Source organism: Platalea leucorodia (assembly GCF_965183815.1).
Source record: "Platalea leucorodia genome assembly, chromosome: 10".
Classification (NCBI taxonomy): Eukaryota; Metazoa; Chordata; class Aves; order Pelecaniformes; family Threskiornithidae; genus Platalea; species Platalea leucorodia.
The window spans coordinates 21,008,631-21,030,509 of NC_138832.1; the positions used below are offsets into that span (position 1 = coordinate 21,008,631).

The 21,879-nt window shown below is 41.8% G+C and overlaps 1 protein-coding gene across 9 annotated transcripts in view; it reads right to left on the reverse strand.

Moving 5' to 3' along the window:
- ACSL4 (acyl-CoA synthetase long chain family member 4) overlaps positions 1-21,879 on the reverse strand; it is a gene marked incomplete at its 5' end in the record, with an annotated part of 70,845 nt that overhangs the window by 42,283 nt on the left and 6,683 nt on the right. For 3 of the 9 annotated variants that reach the window (XM_082323318.1, XM_082323315.1, XM_082323319.1), the window contains 2 exons: positions 8,480-8,528; positions 16,901-16,949. Of the gene's footprint in view, positions 1-972; positions 1,052-2,665; positions 2,788-8,479; positions 8,529-16,900; positions 16,950-21,879 lie in introns of those variants that run through there. The other 6 variants (XM_082323320.1, XM_082323317.1, XM_082323321.1 and 3 more) reach the window with 4 other exon arrangements.

The window sequence follows — 21,879 nt, forward strand, 5'->3', positions numbered from 1 at the left end:
CGTGAAATAGAAAAATATGCCCTGTGCGTAGCAATGAATCACCCTTTCCTGGGCTTCTGCGTGTGCTACATCAGCATCAGACCATATCCTGAGCCCAGCCTCCTTTTCTGCATCCAGAAGGAAGGGGCGGGGGGCTCCGAGGGACGAGGCAGCCCTGCCGAGGTACCGGGCAGGCCCACGGAGCCCGCTGGGCTCCCGGGAGGGCCCGGCGAGCAGGCGGGGATGCTGGTACGGCACAGCACGGCGCGGAGCGACCGGTCGCCCCGGCCACCAGCTGCCTGGGCAAGAGGCAGGCAAAGGCGAGCGGAGGGCCCTGCTGCCGGCCCGGAGCCACAGCGCTCGGCCTTCAGCCCCGAAGGGCTGGGAGAAGGGAGAGCAACGACGGGAGGAGGCGGCGCTGCCCCAGGGCTGGGATGAGGGCAGCTCACGGGGAAAGATGCTCCGGCAGCGGGGGCACCCCGGCACGCCCCACAACGGAGGCTCCTGCGCGGGTTTATTCCCGGTAGCCAGCCCCCGCTCCGCACTTGCGGGGAGCCTGGCCGGTGCCCGGCACCTGCTCCCGGGGCCAGCTCCTGCCCGGAGCCAGCTCCTGCCCGGGGCCCACCGCGCTGGGTGCGAGCCCGGGCGCATCCTCCCGGGCCAGGCCCGGCGGGAGCCATGCCCGCGGCCCTGGGGAGGCGGGGAGGGACCTGACCCCGCGTAACCCCCGCTCCTTCCCTCAGCTGACCCGGCTGCCTCCGCCCCGGCGGGCAGCGGCCGCGGTCCCACCCCCGGCGGGGGCGGAGGAGGGGCCGCAGGGGAGCGCCAGCCCCGCTCCTTCCCCCGAGCGCAGGGCGACCCTCCCGCCCCTCGCCTCGCCTCGCCTCAGATGGTGCCCAGGAGGCAGCGAGGGGCCCTGCCCCGCCGCCGCCGCTCTCCCCGGGCCGTGCCGGGCGCGCCCCGGCCGCTGTGCTGCGCGGAGCGCTCACTCACCTCAGCCGGCCGCCTCGTCCCGCTGCTGCTGGCGGAGCACGGGGCCGGCCGCTCCACCGGCTGCTAAAATGGCTGAGAGAAGCCGGGGGAGGGAGGGGAGGGCGGCGGGGGCGGAGCGAGCCCCCGCTCTGGCGGCCCCGCCGGCCAATCCTCCCGCCGCCGCCCCTGTGACGCGCCGCCGCGGAGGAAGCGGCGGGGGCGGGCGCGGAGCGAGGCCGCCGCCGGGCCGGGGTCCGCGGGCGGGAGGCGGGCGCCCGGCGGGGCCGGGCCGGGGTCCGCGGGCGGGAGGCGGGCGCCCGGCGGGGCCGGGCCGGGGTCCGCGGGCGGGAGGCGGGCGCCCGGCGGGGCCGGGCCGCCCGGGGCCTCGGCGGTGCCCCTTGCCGCGGTGCTCGCTCCGCGGGGCCGCGGATACGGGCCTCGGGGTGTCCCCGCTTCCCGGGGGGGTTGCGGCCGGGTGCAGGAGGGGGAATGTCACGGGAAACCGGGCTGCAGACGTGATTTAGGCAGAGCCCTGCCCCACCGCTACGCCGTCCTGTTGATGCTGTCGGTGTGCGGCGAGGCTTACCAAAGCTGCGGGACAGCCAGGCCCACGGGCACAGGGCAAAAACCACTTCAAGCCCCAGCCTCCCTAAGCACAGGCGGCCTCCCTGCTCCTGCTGGCAGGCTCAAACCCGGACCCGTAATTCTGCTAGTCCGAATCTTCCAGGCTGGACTAAACAGCACAGAGGTTCGCTACCCAGTTTTGCCTCCTGACAATCCAGAAACCGCCAAGCTGAGTCGGAGGGCCGTATGTTCTCTACTCAGAACATAAGAAATGGGTTTCATCAGCAGCGCTGACGAGAGCAACTGGGATTACTCAGTGCAGTTCAAAAAGCCAGAGGCCACAAATATCCCTGTGATTCATGCGAGAGCGTGCCAGATGGTTTCACATGTTTTGCTGTCTGAGGCTTCTTCAGAAGAGAACTAGCACTAAATAACCTAACTTGACAAGACAGATAGCCACTTCTCAACAACGCGTAAAGGAAGAGGAGACATTTCATGCTCCACCTATGCTGCGCAGAAGTCCAGCACAATCCTCCCCCACCCCATATGGAGTGGGACAGAGTGTGAAAAAAGCAAAATTACAAAACAAGCCGTAGCTATATTTGGCAACAAGTGTTTGTTCCTATAAAAGACGACACCTTGCAGGAGGCTAACATTTTTCGGCGATAACTGAATATTTAATGTAGATGTTAGATTTAATAGTTCTCATGCTTAGAGAAGCAAAAAGCGCATCACTGCCTTGGATGGAGGCTGAACTGAATCACTGTGTGGTTTCTGCTTTGCCTGGCCTATACGAATTTCAGGGCAGTCCGTTATTACTCTCACTTTGTTCTAATTTGTTTCAAACCCCATTGTTTTGCTTAATGTCAAACCATCACTAATGAGAGGGCCTGGATTGTGCAAGATGCCCAAAGGCACATCTGTTTTCTGGAGACTAAATATTTTTTGATCTAACCTCCCTGTATTTAGGAAAGGCTAGGCAAACAAACTTGCTCCAATTTTTTTTCCAACTAAAACACTGCCACACTAGCCTATTTTCTAAATCTTTCTCATTAACAGTAAACGGGTGAGAGAATATACTCGTAATTTGTTCCAACTATTTTATACTTCCTATAGCCTTAAGTTTTGAATTAGCTGAGCTTGGGTTTACCATGATGTGTCCTGCTAGCGGGTAAGGAAGCAAGTCTTCTGCGTAAGCCAGCCAGAGCGCTGGAATGGCCACAGCGGGTCCGAACAGTGGCCGAGGGAGCACGGTAGGCTGCTGCCGACGGGGGTGGTCATCTCCTGGGAAGATAATGAATTCTGCAGCTCAGAGACTTGTAGCTAAAATTAGTCCATTTCTGCTCTAGGTAGACAAATTAATGGAAGAAAAATCCAATTGCTTTCTTAATCCATATAAGCTTCCAGCATCTACAGCTTGATGTAGTTCCACAGTTTAACTTCATGCTGTGTGAAAATCACTTCTCTAGGTTTTGAGCCTACGGTCTGGTATTTCCATGTGATGTCCCTTGACTTTTGTGTCAATTATCATTCTCTCTTAACTGTCTCCATGCCACTCCTTGTTTTATAGATTTGTATCACAGATTCCTTGCACTACTACCTCATTCATCTCTCCTCTAGGCTGACAAGTCTCATGTTTTCCAGGTGCACTTTTATAGTACCTCAAACAAACAAGTTGGAGCTGCCATCTCTCTGCCTCAGACTGCACGTTCTTGCTCCCACATGGATTTCAGGTGCTCCAGGTTGTGCTCTCCTGCCGAGTGCAACTCTTCCCTCACCTCTTCCATTATGCCCTCCCTATTGGAAACCTCCTCCTCAACCTCTTCTTGGCCCTGGACAAGCTGGCCTTGGCCGCCACAGCAAGAAGCTCAGTGGGGAATCCTGGTGCCGGTGGGGCTTGTCCACTCCCATCCCCAAGCAGGGCACTGCTGAATGACATCCAGGTTCAGTGGTGGTGGCAGGGGTGCTCACAAAATGCTTTCTTTGTTTCAGAAGGGTGAACATTTAAGTCAAATTAATGATTTCCGCAAAGTTGGAAACAAATTTTGGTTAATTACAATCTAAGGAAAAAATATAACCTGTCAGGTTATACTTACAATAATGAGTCCTAAAATTAAACTTACTACCAAGAGGGTATCCAAGTGAAAAGTCAGATGTACCGTGGTCTGTGGAGGCCTTAGAAACAGCACTGTGGGAAACCTTTCCCGTAGCTGCAGGTATGCGAATGCCTAACCGAACTGACTGATGTAGCAGTTGCTCTTTCATTTGTCATAAGAAATAGTTACGTTTAAAGTCGTTCTTTGAAAGCTTTCAAACATTCTTTTTTGAAAGCAAATCAGAAACAGATTTATTTGCTCTCTGTAAATAAAGCTATGGTCAACTAGCAATACCCAGAGGGTAAGTGGAATACTTCCAAAGGCTTCAAAACAGGTAGCTAAGAAAAGCAAGCCTATTGTCAGGAAGCTTACATTCACTACAAGAGCTCAGAAACACCTCTGCAAACATTTTAGGAGTCCACAAACAAAAATGAAACCTGCCTTTATGTAACAGTATGTCACACCATCTTTAAAACCAAATATGACTGAAAGGATTCTTATTTTCTCTCGTGTTGCAACTGCTGTGTATCTTTGCAGTAAGAAAAACCCAGCAATGATCTGTGTGGCATGTGATCCGTGTAACAGAGGTTCCCAGACCGTGCAAGTGCTCTGTACCAACGCTGATTTTCATCCTTATCACAGAGGTCAAAAAGAAGCAAGAGAAAGGTATGTTGAGGAGAGACTAAAGCCAATCTAGGGCTCTGTTTTTCACCCATGATTCAGGGCAAGCTTGGAAATGGTCAATAGCTTCTCACCTCATTCCTGATAGCAGCAGAGGGATTGCACAATGTTAGCTCTCTTAATCTAAGTAGCAAATCAATATTTGGAGCCTTGCGGGCTGTTTATACTAGGAGCAGGGACTGGTGAAATCAACGATTTCTTTGATGCAATCCTGTGTCTTCACAGAGCGTACAGTTAGAATCAAAACAACAGAAAACAAATTTTGTACACAAACTTTGCCATTTTGTAGCAAGCACTCTCCAAAATAAGTTGCCTCAGTTTTGTCTCAGGCTGGTAAAGTTTTAATATGTTCCCCCCTTTTTTTTTTTTAATTGTATTTCTGCTACTTCTCAATAAACTTGGAGCATATCATAAAAAAAAAGCTGAAGCATGTCAGGCCTCCACATGAACTCTGCGCATCAGGAGGAACACACTTTTGTTCACTCCAGATCTTTTTAAACTGACTCTCAGGTTTTAAAAGAAAACACAACAAAACCAAGGTAGCGGTCAGTCATACACATTTGGTGGCACAAAGGATTATTGATCTCTCCAAAGAAGTGCACTTCAAGGAGGAATTTCAAGTAGGGGGGACTTGAGGGATGGCCTATTGAATAAAGGGTAGTGTTTGAAGAGAAGGGGCCTGCTTCCAAATGTATGAATGGTTTTGTTCTTTGATGCTTTTTGTTCAAGCTAGTTCCGTTCCCTTCTTACTCTTACACATGAAACCAGATTGGACGATTATCTGCAAATCTGTTTATAACAGTTGCCAAAAAATAAGCAATTTCTATATTTTACATAGAGAATAAAAAATTCTATATCACATCTAGTATCTACAGCCAACATGCTGGGCCTTTTGCGGAAGGAGCAGGAGGAAGGTCGAGACAAAGTTTGATAGGTCTTCTGAACTAAAAACCTTTCATCAGTTTTGGTACCTTGATCTACACAGATAGGACTTCTCATTCTGAGTCATTATGTAGAAGAAGGTACAGCAACTTGCAAGCCTTGAACATATCCTTGCATTACGTAATTAAGTCCGTGTTTATAGCCATATTCCATGCATGAAACAGAAACATGTACCTGCTTGCAGACATAACATTTGTATTCTGTAAAAACATCGCATTCAGTACCTGCTCAGATCCCTGCAGCATTTAGAGCTACTTTCTTTTCCAGAGGTAATGCCTGACAGTAACTTTCTGCTTGCTTAGGCAGCAAGAGAGACGATTTCTTGTAGTGTTACCCAGACACCTATCGTGCCCCACAACACCTAAATATCTGTAGCATTTCAGAGACTGTGATATACTCAATTAATACATCAGGCATAGGGAGCCTATATCAATATGTACAGCCCAGTAGGCTTCAAGATACCATAGCTATGATAGGCCACATATACACGGTTTTGTGCTTGGATTTTGATTCTTTCATGCAAGTGGGCACCTACTTATTTAATGATCTTGGGTCAAATCAGCAGCTCATGGACAGTACCATTGAGATCGGTAGGTCTGCACACTACATAAAGTCAAAGCAGAAGGCAGTTTCAATGTTATCTTACTTTACAGTTTATGGGAAACCTGAAAAGCTCCATCAGGAGCAGAGCTTTAGAGTATGAGATCCTAAATGGGATGCTATATGGACATGGAATTCCCGACTGAAGAATATACCGTTTAAGAAAGGAAAGCAATATTGACAGAGATGTTTCTGAACTATACCGCAATAAACCTAGGGAAAGGTTTGGCACTCTAATTTTGTTGGTGCAAACAGTTACATGTCTTATTAGTAGAACACATGCAACTGTACAATCATTAGATCGCTGTACAAAACCAAGTACCTAAAAATGACTTTCTGGACTTCAGAGGGAACTTTGCACAGTCATTACAAGGAGGACTTCAAGTGGTTCTCACATAATGAATTATGTTCTAGTGCTGCCTAGAGACGTTCAAAAGAAAGACAATAAAATGCTATAAAAATGAAATGTTTTCTTAGTTTTTCACAAGCTCCAGTCTAAAGTGCACAACCACAGTTAGCAATAGCCGTAACAGGCCAGCCTTACTATAAAGATCCCACTAGATCAGGATAGGTTATGGCTAAAAATATGGCTAAACAATTATCTTCTTCCGGTCTATTCCACACTCTTCTGATCAGGATCTCTTGAGTCCTACAATTTCCCTTAAGGGAATCATAACATTTTAAACACTATGGTGCCCTAATTTAGTATGAAACCATCTGGGGAATTCATTAGAGCAAAGACTAGAATTCAGTGAGGACCCTGACCTCAATAGTTTTTCTATTTACATATGCCACGGCAGAAGTTTGTCTTGAGAGAAACTGCAAGGCCAACCTCTTAATCAACACTTTTTTCCACAATTATTTTTTTATTTAGAGCCTAGATAGCAAAAAAAAAATTACTTGTTCATCTTAACTTTGTTCCAATTTGTCATCCGAGCTCAATTTTTATAAAAAGATGATACTCAATTAAAAAAACAACACAAGTCCTTATCATGTATGTCTGTGGGCTGGCTACCACTTCAAGTACATTTTCAAAGAACACGCAACAGGCAAGTACAAACAATACCCTCTGTTGTACTCCCATCCGAATCGTTCTCACAGGGAGCAGTTGCATGTGCACGTATTCCTCCAGATTTGTAATGCGAGAAGTAACATTGGCAAGATCAGAATGACTCAACTTACTGCTTATCTGTTTGTAGTCATTCCTGTAAGTTTTGGAGGCAAATACACATCAGCAGATTTGCATGAAGGACAGACATAATCTTATGTCCAAAACATGTTTCGGTGCTTGAAAGAATATGTACTTATTTTAGAATAACTGGCTTCCTATGTAATGATTTAACTATTACACAAAGATTAAATGTGTGTTTCTTTGGTTGTTGATGTTTCATTTCTTAAAGGAAAAACCATAAAACAGCTCATAGTCCTTAACACTGACAGCCTACAAGCTCTTTTCTGTACTTGTTCATGTAAAATCACATCTAAGAGTAATTTCTGAAAATTATTTGGTGATAAATTGGCAATCTACTTATGCAAGTCCTATAAAATCTTGTTATTGTGAACTCCTCTGTGTGATTTTTTTTTTAAACAAACTGTAAATGACTCTTGGAACATCTGTTTCGATGATCACATACCCCTATAAGAATCAGTACAAACTGATCCTGCTTCCATCAGATATACTTTCTTTCCTTTCAGAGATCGCTGTGCCCAGAAGGAAAAATGATGGAGTCACAACACAAAACTCCAGCCCGAGGACAGAAGTATTATATATGCTTTAAGGCAACTAGGTAGCCTTCCAGTCTTAAAATATTCTATGCATCCTGTCTAAATTACAGCAAGCTGCCAGTCTGCCCTGACATGCTCCAGCAGTTCTGCTTCAGCTTGTTCCTGAACTTGTAAGGGCATCCTTACAAGAGAGTCTTGCAGCTTCCATCCTTTCTGTCATGATTTACAAGATGGAGTACCTATAAGAATCTCATTTACCCAGCTTGTCAAAATGTCAGGATTTTGCTGGAATTCAAATTATATTATTCTGTCTTTGCAGCAAAACTTTCAGTCATACCTTGTTGTTTCTAGCAGACCTCTTTCTTCAGAGGCTGATTGATTACTGCATTGTTTCCCACTAGTCCAGCAGAATCGCCTCCATAGCACTGTGTACCATTGAAAAAAGAACACAAATTCCAGGAGAAGAGCCTTTTAAAATGTCATTTATGGACAGTTTGCAGTAGTGGTACAGACGCCTCTCGGCAATTTCATGTATTACACTGAACAATGTAATAAATGTGTACGATTATTTTTTCTTGGTCACCTTTTGCAGACCCTTTAGAAATCACCCACAAAACACTCCCCACATACACTTGTCTTTCTCCCATCCACATATGTCTATACAGGCTCTTGCTTACATGGACAAAGATGCCTGAGTAACACGTTCCTAGACTCTTAGTAGCATCTTTCAGTCAACAAGTCAACATTTCCTATGCATAGTAGCCTCATTGTCAAAATCTTTGGGTCTAAATTGATCTGTTTCCATTCATAAGCATTTGTGGCACACACAATATCTATCCGTGAAAAAAACAGAAACGACATACAAAGATGAGAACTACACCTTAACACAGTGTCTTTCAAAAAGATATTTGAATTCTTACCTTAAAAAGTACTTCTCATGAGATCGAGGATTTGACTCAGCACTCAGATCTGTAAAGTAAAAGCACTTTTAATGAAGAGTCCAGGTGAACTTCAGTCTTTAACACTGGTGAAGTTAACACCACTGTGACTGTTTTAAATGCTTGCACTTGTGACACTGACTTCCCTTTTGCATTAAAACAGAAGAGCGTTCTACGTACACAATCAGTGTGTCGTATCAGTAGCTGCTACCTACTTGTACACGTTGTTCCTCGGGTTTACAAGTAACGTCATGTATGGAAGAAATATTAACAGAATATGCTTCACTTACACAATACTTCAAATGACTACGCTTTCATTTCTGTCAATAGTTCTATTACAAGTTGATTCCTGGCGTCAATTATTTAATTTATTCACATAACACTATATATGCAAATTGTTTGCAGAAAGAATTGTTATTGTTGTAGTAGTCATAGAAGTAGTAAATGCTTGTGAATGAAACCTAGTTCCGAATATTCGCAGACACTGGAGTTGGGGTGGGGAATGGCTGCATTCTGAGGTGCTCTCTGCTCCTGCTGGTCTCGTACTCAGAATTCAAAACTGCCTGAAAGGAGACACCACCACGTTACCTGTAACGATACCTGGCTGCAAAGGCCAGCTCAGATAGCAGTATTATGCACAGCTGACAAATACCATGGTAACAGGTTCTTTTTGTTCAGATGAATAGTATCACTTACAGACCTATTTTCTTACTGGACAATGATAGTTAGGAAAGATGATGCTGGGGGAGTTTCAGCTTTAGCCCACGTTGCCTAGATAATTTAACTTCTTCATTAATATACAATAGAAGCATCTTCAAATAAAAGACTTGTAGCAATTTGAGAAAATTAGAAGGTAGTGCAAAAATAGGTAGGGTAACAAAAGGTACATTATATTCCCTAGACAAACGGCCTGAGCAATTCCATCTCTTACCAAGTTTTTGAATATTATTTTCATGACTTCTTCCAACTTCATCACTAGGCCTAACAAAAGATGTTCCTCTTCACAAACTTTGCCTTGCTTATCTCCTGAATATCAAGGCTACAAACAGCACTATGGCTATTTTTTTCTTTAAGCGTTATTGATCAGCATTTACCATAACACCCTTCAGAAGAAAAGTCAAGAGTAGCGTAAGTCTTAGTGTAGCGCAGTGGAGCGCCTTTCCTCTTCACAGTTTAAGCAGCAGTTAGTTCTGCCTGCAGAGGTTGTTCAGCAAGCTCTGACAATCCCAAGTGCAGAGTATGTAGCGGAGGACTATGTGCTAGTTCTCAGAATTTAAAGGGTTGCTTGAAACAAGGCAGATGTATTTCTAAGACATGTTTTCACACTGGATTTATGTATGTTATGGTAAGGTCTGAACTCCCAAAATACCAGCTGCATCTGTCTTGGGCTGGTGTAGTAAGTTCATCTCTTATGAGCAAATTTCTCATATTAAAAAGTAAATTCTGTAATTTGGAGACTTACAAAGCACATAATAGAACATAATTTCACTCTTTCCCCTTTTTATCTCTGCTGTCAAAGTTTGTTTCATATCTGAACACACTCCCTTATAAAGTCATTTACTCTGACTATTTCTTTTTCTTTATGAATCCAACCTGCAATCTGCTTCCATTGAACTTAACTGCAAACTTCCAGTACCATCACAGGGAATGTGTTGTGTCCATGTTCATGAAAGCAGAGCTGGCTGGCTGGGAGAAGGGGCCAGACTATCCCCCCAGACATCCCAAAAGCTTTGCAATGCTTTTTGTGCAGTTGGAGTGCAAACAGTTGATTTTACATGTTATAGAAGCGTTAAAACACCTTAAGCAGAAAGCTTGTCAAGGCAATTAATCAGGAAAGACCCCGATTCAGCAGTCAGCTCCAGACCAGGGCTCATCCTGTGCAAGACAAAAGATGTCGTGTTGTCCAATGACAGAAGAAACTACTTGTTTATACTGACACAATTCCTGCACCCCGGGTTGGTTGGTTTGTTTGTTTGTTTGTTTTTCAATGAACTCCAGAAAAAGCAAGCATTAGCTAGAGATCGTGGGTAAAGGGGAAAAAGAAAAGGAAGTCCAGCAATGTGGTTGTAGATTAGAAACCTTCACATATAAATAAAGGAACAGAACAAGTGGTTTAGGCTCCCATCCCATGACAGCACCACTGGAAACAGGTCTGAGCCCACAGCCATACACAGCACATCCAAACTCTGAAAGGTCTTGCATTTGGACTACTATCAGTGAGTAAATGGGAATGTCAAATCACTAGAGTCTGTTTTCAGGTATCTTAACGGGAAATGTTTTAGAAAACAGTACCTGCAGGATCTGTAAGATACAGACATAGTTTTTAGGTAGTATGTATGTATGTATGCTGGATAAACTTTGCAACCTACATTTCATTTATCTTTCCATAGTATAAACGAATCTTTATTCATCTGGAATTTTGATGTCACCTTTGACTCCAAGAAACTTTCACTCAATGATTCATTCTTTGGGACACAGAACCTTTGTGTTGGATAGGCTGGCTCACTTTCAAAATTACGCGTTAATCTAGCCAAGTGGGGGGTTCTTCCCTAAAATTAAATCATGCAATTCATATTCCCCTGGGAAGCAATATCAAAGAAATGAAAGAACAGAGAACTTCCAGATTCAACTTCCTCTCATCACACTGCAAATCTAGATTGCTTTCAGATTTTGATCCCTGTTATGTTACCCATTAAGGGGGAGAAAAGGAATGTGGCAGCAACAACACCATGCTTTAATGAGCTGTGAGTGTAGCGATGGGCACCAGTAACCTCCAAGTTCTGCCACTAAAATAAACTGCTTATCCCTTCAATTTAGGGGTCCTGGTAGCTCAAAGATGCTGTGAAAATTAAGTAGGTAATGTGAATAATACAATTTGAAGATGCATAAAGTGGCTATTACAACACGGACTGGGGAGAAGACCCGCTCTTGCGATTTCTTACACAATTGATGAGGCGGCCTTTCTCCTTAGTCACTCAGGAAGACAAGTACTCAAATACCATCATGCCAAGGATGATGTAGAAACAAACCAATAAAAACAATGAGATAAACTGGATTGCCAAAATCCTCCCATTGTATTTTACTTCTACCATTTTGAAGGGTAAATTTGAAATATTTTTGATGACTGGAAGTGGAGTGACGTTGCTGACATTGCTGACCACTACAGAACTGCAGTAGCTATCTATTCTGTTTTCAATTCATGTTTATCTCATTTGATTTGATTGTAGTTATGTGCCATTCCAGTACCTGTCGGAATGACACTAGCATAAACTGTGCTATTGAGTTTTGCTCTTCTCTTAATGTTTTCAGTCAGTCTATCCAAAGTAATACTGATGGCAGCCAAACATTTAACTATGTTTTCACGACAGTCCCTGCCATACCTTGTAATTCCAGGTACCGTCTTTTATCGAAATGCTTCTTAGTATTAGCCCGTGAAGTACAGAGAATGTAGAAGTATTGAAACACATCTGACTTTTGTACCACAATTAGGAAGTCTGAAACTTCAGCTTGAGCATTTGACACGATGCTGCCGAAGAGCAGAGAATTAAAGCTACATCCTTATTCGATGTTACATTGACGTCCACTTCCTTTCCCAGAAATGGCTGACCACAGGAGAGAAAGCATACAGACTGAAATATTGCTATGTGGAATAAACAATTACTCCTATAAACAGCAGATCTAATGAAGCCTACCTATTTTTTTTTAATAGATTTGAATTCCTAGCTCTTTTTCTTCCTACTGTTTAATAAGGACTGACCTCTCATTGCACAACTTGTGCTGTTAACATAAAAGATCATTCAACATTATTCAACATTTCCATCACAAAGCAGGTTGCCATGTGACTCTGCACATGCAAATCCTGTATACCTGAAATTTTGACCCAATATCAAATTCTTTTCAAAAAAGCGAATTGATCTCAAGTTTAAAAACACTCTCAGGTCTTTAACTAGTTAAGTCATGTGTAGCTGTTTACACTGTTGTACAGAAGTTATCTGATGAACTTCAGCCCACGCACAGGGCTAAAAAAAAATAAAAAGCTTATTAGGTGGGACACCTTTTCCTCATAGAGCTTTTATAGTCAAATCTTGGGGCAGTCCTGGTTATCTTGTGAAAGAGGCTCTGTTCAATGCCTCAGGTAGGAATTTCAGATGAGAAAAAACCAAAGCACCGGTCTCCGTGTTCAAATTTACTCACAAAATTAGATTTATAATAATGCTACTGTTTCTTTCTCTCCCCCCTATTCATCATTTCAAATGTTAAATACTTTTATGTGCCTCTCCAATCTGCTACAACAGCACTTGAAATGCATATAGTACTTGCAGTATAGGGGAAGCACTACAAAGAGAAATGACACTCTGACTTCTAAACATCTGCTTTTACTTCTGCTACTCATTTAATGGTAAGCCTATCACTTAATTTATGAGACTTCTATCCAATTTTCTCTTTTTTATGTAGTAAAACCAGCAAATGCTACCTCAATGCAATTCCTATTACTTTACACTCCATGCACAAAATTTAGGACCTTTCAGAATTCATCTTGCAAATCGACATAATTAAACCTGGGGAAACTATCACACAAAGCAAAGGAACAAGGACAGATATTTCCCACAAAAAAAGACTCCGTGAGAACTGGATCAGGCACTTGATGAGCTTCCATTGACTTCAGCAGCATAGGGCTCTGTCCTTACTAAGAGGACAGCAACTCAGATGACTGAAATATTATCAAATAGTATCAAATTAATCTCCAGTATGACCCCACTGACTTCTCTGGTGCTGCACCGGGCACAAGTCTGGCCCACATGCTATACAAAGTATTGGCACAAATGTAAGGGAGTTCAGGAAAAACTGTAGAGGATTTGTGATGAACAGGAGGCTTAAAGAGTTTTAAACCAAGCACCCAAGATTTGACTGTAGACTAATTATTTTTCTATGGTGTAACTTAAAGGCAATTCCTCTTAATACTGGATTAAAAAGTTTAAAATAAGCAAGCCATATTCAATACCACAGGAGGTCTACAGTAATAATACCAATTAAGCCTAATAATCTCATAAGTCCGTAGCTCTAAGACATTCCTCTGGGTGTTAGGTGATACTTTAGCCAAATACTGAAATGTGCGATTCAGGCAAATAAACAAATAAATAATTTTAGCAGAGCAAGATTAAAATGGCTGCCATTAACCCAAAATAATAAAAAATAAACGCTGTCAAGTTTTTATCGAATGATCAACGTATTCCCAGAAGGATTCCTGCTTTTTTTCCCCCACAGGCTGCGTGAGGAATTGAACAAGGATGTGTAATATTCAATGATAACATCAAGTTTTTTAGGCCTGTCTGGAGACAGAATAGGTGCAGATGCTGGCGCTGATGAGTGGACTTTCTGAGAATTCTGGTTCAAGAGAAGAGAGGAGAGGGAAGAAGCACCTGGGAATTAAATTTCAGAATCTGACTGAGAATTTTAAAATCCTCAGTTCTACAAGGTTTAGACTACCATGCTCTACTCCTTACAGTTTAGCCAAAATATTTCAGGTTATTCAGGCCATTTAACATCCAAAAATACATTGTGCTTCTGCTAATAGCAGACATATCTACATGTCTGGGCAGTAGTACTCAAGCAGGATCACCAACAGTTAGATTTACTGTTTATTTTGACATTCTATTGACACAACTTGTATCTATGCAGCAAGCTCTATTCCAAATTGCTAGTGAGTTGTGCTGCTTGCATCCTTTACTGAATTTTTTTTTTAATGATCTTCCCCAAAACCACTCTTCCTTTGTAGTATGGCAGTGACCAGTGGCACAGGTAATTTCCATTTCTTTGCTAAAAAATCACCTTCTTCGAAGAAAGGAAAGGACATTTCTTTAATGGCAGTAACCACTACAAGACTGGAAGCCTGACTTTTGTTCTCAGAGGTGCAAACCAGGCTAAAATCAAGCAGGACCTGTGCTGCCACCTGCTGTGCAATTTGATTTTTTATTCTCGATTAAAAATGCAAGCAATTTTGCGACCAAAGATTATATTGCAGAATGCAGATGTCTAGCCTAATTTCTCTCATAAAAAATCCTCTAGAGGGGAGGAGTTAGACACATATGGGAATGGAGAAAAGCGTGTCTTGAAGCATAGGTGTGTTTACTGGTGTGCACTCATGGTGTTTTCATGCAAAACCAAGCGGGTAGGTGCCTCAGCTGAGTAGGCTGCACGCATCTGCTCTGTGACATTAGTTTACGTGTGTACTAACTGCATGTTTACAGCCCAATATCCTTCCCTCTCTACAAAATAAATAGTCTCAAAATACCAACTACTGGTGACATTTAAACTGTTTTAGAAAGTGCGCAGATGAATGCGTAAGAACTATCTTTAACCCTACAGGTAATACAAAGTTTTGGCTCAGTGTTAATCATACTAACTTGCACTCATCTGCTTGACCGAGGGTTTTTCTCCTGTTTTTTGTTTTTGGTTTTTTTTTTTTTTTTTTAAAGAAAAGCAGATTTGTGGGTTTTCTTTATTCACAGAACAGGTAAGTTGCGTCAGCTAAGAAATTTTCAAATCAGCTGTATAAGGCTTCCTAACAGACTTTCTTCAGTTACAAGATAAGTAGCCCACTATGAAAAAAAAAAAGTTTGTCTCTCTCAGAACTTTTCCACCCATTACTGAAATACAAAGATATCTAATGAATAAGAGGAGTACTAGACTTGTGTCACTTTGAAAAGCTCTTTTAATTCCTCATAAGAATTATTCTAGATAGGTGCAATATATTAAAGTTAAATACTGTCTCGGGGTGGAGGCAGACAGAAATTGCAGAAAATAAAGCAGACTAGTAAAACTTAATCTGTTGAGATCTACGTCGCATTCATTACACAAAACAATTCTCTCAGTGTGATCACTAGTGTCCCTATGCTCGCTACAACTATTATTAAAACTTTGGGGGAAAAGATGGTGAGTTGACTAAAATATTGACAAATGCTAACTAAAAATACAAAGTGGATACTTGGAAAACATTTGCAACATCTTTTGAACAGAAAAAAACCCCATCATATTTATCATAGCACATGTTTGCAGAAGGTATTTTGTTGCCTACCATGCCTCAATGATTGGGTGTTTCTCCCCTGAAGTCACTGAAAGACTTGCAGCCCTTTTCAGAACTCACCCCTCTACCTAAGACAGGTTTAATTAGATCCTTTGAGTGAACCCACTCGCTCACAACATTTCAAAGCAGAAAAAGCAAGTCTCAAAGAAGCCTTTTCATGTTCAACACTACTGCTGAATATCATATCTGAATTCCTCTTCAGTTCTTTTCCTCCAGAGTTCCAAACCCCACAGTTTCTGCATGAACAAACCAGTTAGTCCAAACTTTGATATTTGTTTTATACCTCAGGGCCAGGATTGTGGCTCTACCTAGATGCTTGTTCAACTACTCTGTCTTGCAAAATGGTTGCTCTTGTGCTAGATCTTCTCACAAAGAGAGTTTCCTAGTTCTGGATGACTTCTTCTCTAGGCTTTTATAGACTGCTTTTACAGGAAAATAAATATTTCTGCAAGAGTGCACATATAAGAAAATTTAGAACACTAATGTCAAGCATGGAAGCTTTATCCTAAATGTACACATTGCATTTACAGATGCAGTACCATGAAACGCAGGGCATATATTCCCTTCTTAAACCTTTTCCCCACTTATCTCCTGAGATAATATGGAGATAGCACTGCCTAAGCCAGAGTCTGTTTTCAGAGTCTTCTTCCAATGAAGGTTTCAAAAGCTCAAACAGGGCTGCATCTTTCAGGTGACTGATTTAAGTCACAGTGCAATTTTTGCTTCATATTTTAATGGGAGCCGGAGCAGACCTACCAGCTGGCAAAACCGTCCAACCAAAAGATATTAAAGAATTTTGGGAAGACATTAAGATCTCAATACTGAAATCAGTGCTTTGGTAGGATGTTGTTAGAATTTACTCTGTATCAGTGGAATGACTGGAACTTGATCTTGCAGCACTCAAATAATTTGTTTGCCTCTGGCAGGTTTTTTTGGGGAACAAAGTCAGATTCCAACATAGTACAAAATAGTTCTCAGAATACAAGGAATTATTTTGATAACACCAATTAGACAGGCACTTATTATGCTGCACTTTCTTCCATATTAATATCACCTCCCTGTCAAGTAATAGCAGGTAGTATTCTCTGTTCACAAGATACCAGTGAAAATACCTTCACAGGTAAAGATACCAATTATATAGATACCAAGTATATTTTAAGTATACCTTATTTCATTTACACTATTTGCAGATGCCTCATGGCATTACAGAAATAGGAGAGGGCACGTACTAGTATTATGGTGAAGGTTTTAAAGAATCTTTTAATGAGAAAGCTGTACCTTATTCTGCTTGTGTGACTGAACATCTACAGTTTGCTTACCTAGCTGACGTTTGTGCTCTTTGGATGTTATAAACAGCAGCAAATGGACCTGAAAAACATAAATAACTTGAAATGTTTCAAGCTGGGATATAAATATTTTTGTTACCTCTTTCCCCCTTTGTTGGATAAAGTTTTCAATTACATGCTTCCGGAGGCCTGGCCGCTCCTTTCAGCTATGCACCCACACTACGGTTTCTACTTATCCCTTTTTCTCTGTTTATAGTAAAGAAGGCTTTAAGGAAATAATTTGGGTACCTCTTTTCACGATTAGTCAGAGTCTCTAAACAGAAAAATGTGTTACTGAGTCCAATATGATCTGCTGGGTAAAAGACCTGTACCGAGTACCGTAGCCCTGAGCCGCTGTCCGGGCAGGAAAAGATTGTGTCAAGGCTGAGATTGTGGAAAAAGTCTTCCCAGCAATCAGCCAGAGGAGCAAACAAAAAGCACCTAGCTCTGAAGCACGATGCAGACCATCAGCTAAGCTGTTAAAATGCTCACATGTACATAAGCCATGAGTCCTGATAAATTTAGAGAGCTCTGTGGTAAGTATTTCTAAGGCTTACGAAAGAGACTAAAAGGGGCTGAGCTATCTGGAAATCACAGACCTGAAAAACTCTCTTGCCTCCCCTGTTCTATTACCGAAAACTGTTAGCAAGCATCCACTGATGCAGTATGAATAAAGGAGCCATCAACTACAGGATTCATCTGAATACTAAGATGAGAACATAAACAGAGATATTAAATCTGCACAAGATACATATTTTCTTCTTTCCTTCAAACACTGTGCATTACATTGGCCTAAGCAAAAGCCCCTCTTATATTTACACATCAACTCCTTTCCAAAAAATGCAATCCTTACATTTCAAGAAAACTTCATTCAAGTTATTTATCACTAAATTTCAGTCCAGTGACTCCTGCCGCTTAGAGCTGGTTCCTCCCTACCCCGCCTCATTAGTGAACCGCAAAACCTGTTTCCCTCTTTCAGTTCTAACAGGAGAGACACAACTCCCGCCTTCCTTTCTGCAAACATTGACACATTTTCCCAACATTTGCTCTATCCATGTACGAAGTATTAAAAAATGCTTGATTTGCCTAGGCCCCTGCCAAGCGCCCAGTGACCCAATGCCCTGTCATCACGCCTTTTGCAGAAACAGGCATGTATTCTTGGTATTTAAAGTAAAACTCCCTTGTGGATGAGTATCATGTATCATGCAGGTGTGTTGTATCATTAGAACAGAACTAGTCCAGTTCTTACTATTTCCTTTCCATGTGTAGAAAAGTAGTGATGACAACATCCTCAAGAGATAAAACAACAAAAATTGTGCTGCCACTGAAAAAGAAAGGGGGGGAGGGTGTTGTATTGGTTAATAGAGCATTATAGTGGGAGTTTAAGAGGGTGAACAACCACTAGAGGGCTCATTATTCCATAAAGTCTTTTTAATAAAATGGATAAATAAACCTTTTAATAAAGAACTTAAATGTGACCTCTGTCTTGTGTGAGGCTCCTACGCTTTATGAAATGCATGAACTTGCACAAAAAAACATGTGAGGATACCATTTTTCCTCAATAACTTATTAAAACAAATTCTAAAGACGTGCCTCACCATGGTCTTCCCCAGGGGCTGCAGGGGAATCTCTGCTCCAGCGCCTGGAGCACCTCCTCCCCCTCCTTCTGCACTGACCTTGGGGTCTGCAGGGCTGTTCCTCTCACGTATTCTCACTCCTCTCTCCCAGCTGCTGTTCCACAGCAGGTTTTTCCTCTCCTTCTTAACTATGTTATCCCAGAGGCGCTACCATCGCTGATGGGCTCGGCCTTGGCCAGCGGCGGGTCCGTCCTGGAGCCAGCTGGCATTGGCACCATCGTACATGGGGGAAGCTTCTGGCAGCTTCACACAGAAGCCACCCCTGTAGCCCCCCTGCTACCAAAACCTTGCCACACAAACACAATACAAGGGTATAAGAACAGCCTTTTGGTATTTTACAGCATCTGCTTTCATGGATTATATTCAATAGAAATGTTAAAATGTGTGACTGATACCTGTGTATGCTAATAAATGATAGGAGGAACTAACAGAACCCATGTCTGGCTCAGAAATCTTTGCAAAAAATGTACACCACCTGATATATCACTGTAAAAGCTGAGGTACAGAACACCTCCTTCCCTAAATATCACAAGACATAAAATTACATAGTGATAACACAATATGACATAATAGACCTGATCACATACTATTCCACGATAGAATGGAATAGTACAAATTTCATACCACTTAATTAATCAGAGATTGTATCATGTAATAGTTCTCCTTCCTACCTTCTGTTTTGTTTCTGAGACTGGAATTACATGTATTTTACATTATGTTAAATACAGCAGTTCCCTGATTTTGAATACCAACTGTCACTGTGGTATTAATAATAAAGGCAAATTCCACACGAAGTTTAGGGAAGACAGAAGTGTTCAGAATCTCTCAGGCTGAGATTCATAAGTAGTGACAGTGTCTCATAACCAGAAGTTAGATTTCAGTTTTTAAGACTGAACTCAGCCTTAACTAAAAGGGTTTTCAGTAAGTCTTCATGGATGTCAATGTGCCCAATAAACTATAGCAAAATAGAGCAAAACTAGAAAGCACAGATTCTTCTCCCTGCCTATCTATGTAGATTTATAGAATCACATACCTCCTACAGATACCAGTCATAGCTAAAATCAACTCTAACAAACACAAACCAGGCTAACAATTCTTGTAAAACTAATACGGCAATCAAATTCATCAGTGATTTCATTCATCGACTTCACTCATTTTTCCGAGACATCAGCATGAAAAGTATCTTGTAGTCTACCTATAGATATTTCAGAGATTGCCTTCCATTTGGGTCTGGTTCACTGAAAGACTAGCTAAGGGTTGTTAGGAAATTTATTGAATTGTGGATATAAGCATCTCCAAGTGTGCATTATATTAATATAATATTTCGACTTGGAAGGCAACAGTGAGAAAAAGTGCTGTTAAGGCGGAGCTTCCAAGAAAAAGAGCTTGGGTGGTTCTTTGTGAAATGCTTTTTATTATACTTAGCAATATTATGGTGCTAGCACGGGACATGAAACAAAGCAAATGCCTTGAAAACTGAAAAATGGCTAAACAATACAGGGCACAAACACCAAAGGGAGTGAATGTCACTGAGCACTTTAAGGCATAAAATGTTTAGTTACTGATGTGTGAAAAGAGCAGTCGTCTTCTTTCTGTTAGTTCTCAAGATACTTCAAGTTTAAGAAGAACACATAAATAACATCTGGATGAAAACTTGAATTTTCTTAAGAACACATTTCATATGTTTTATAGCAGATCCATTTTTTTCACACTCATCTTAACAAAAATATTTTTCCTCAAGCTCCGAACAACTTCAGAGAATGCCTTTACTCATTTAACATATGAGCCTACAAAGAAACGTACCACCATTTTTCAGATGCATCCTCAACCGGTATTACAGTTCCTGACAGTACTGTTTGACCTTTTAACTTCAACATGGGTAATTAATTGCAGATGAACTGCTAGCTATGATTTTCTTTATCTCAAAGCAAACCTCACACGTTCGTGATGTTTCTTTATTTCTCCCTGCTTTTACATCCAACTGTTTTTGTGTCTATTAATATGGCAGCTTTTTCTGTAAGGGAAAAAAAATAAAGTCAAATACTGCAAACATGACAGAAATGTGATTCAATGAAAAGCTGGTTCACACAGTTGTCATCTAACAAGTTTCTGTTGGTGCTTTATATAATTATTTTCAGTCCATCAGATCAAAAAACACGAAAATGTGATATGCTTTTTAAGCTTCTGTTTTGAATGTTTCAAGTTGACTTTTTTTTTTTTCAGTATTGTCTAGCATATGTTCTAGCTAAATTAGCTGACAAGGAGAGATATGATAAATGCAACAGCCTTTCATCTTTCTCTCAAGAAAATTCCTTGAGAGGAAATCAGCAATTACACTACCACAAGCCCTTCTTTAAATTCATAAAAAATACATGTGAGCAACTGACTAAAGAGAAGGAAGCAGAAAACTGATGGAAAACTCTCTATGAATCTAGATTTGTAGCATGAAAAAAAAAAAAACCAAACCAAACCAAACAGCAAAATAACAACAAAAAAAGCCATCCGGTACTGGGTGGCTTACCAGATGGAAATTTTCCAGTTGGTCGCCCTATAGGCACTTCTGTTGCAAATACAGTTTTCAAAATGTGAACTGTAGATAATGCAACATGAAAAAGTACAGTATCTATAAGCAGCTCAATTCTGGGGGGCAGGGGGAATATTTACTCTAGGGATTAATGACAATATAACCACTAGCTCTTGATTATTTCACTTGCCGATATCAGCATGCAATAAAAAACATAGGACCTTACTGATTTGCTGGGAGGCATCGTCTTGTGCCCTAGGAAGGAGAGTGCTGATTTTTTTGACAAAACTTGAGAATGAACCACTAACAGTTATTCTGAACATGACCTTTTATAAGTTATATACAAAAACTGGAAAATAAACCTACTTCTGAACTGTTTGTTTGTTTTTTTTTTCTCACTCATGCTCAATTTGAGCATGCTACATTTATCAAAACCAACAGTGAAAGAAATATTCATGGATGGATGTTTTTCCTAAACTAAACAGTTTTGAAGACTACATTTAATATTCTCTCGCCCTGTCACTAAAGTACAATAAAATTGTTTCAAAATGGAAATCAAAACTGATCAGTCTATTTCCCATGTTCATGCTCAGTAAAACAGAACAAGTAATCATTGAAAATAAGAGGAGAGAGGAAGCACGTACATGCGTACACTTCTGAAGATTTAGTCAGGGTAGGGGAGCAATTTTGCTAATTCGTGAAGGGAAAGTACATTTGATTTAATTCCTGGGCTACAAGGAATGCAGCAAGAAGGCCAGGTGAAAAGTGGAAAAAGGTAGGATGCTAGTAGAAAGCCAAAAGACTCTCGTTTC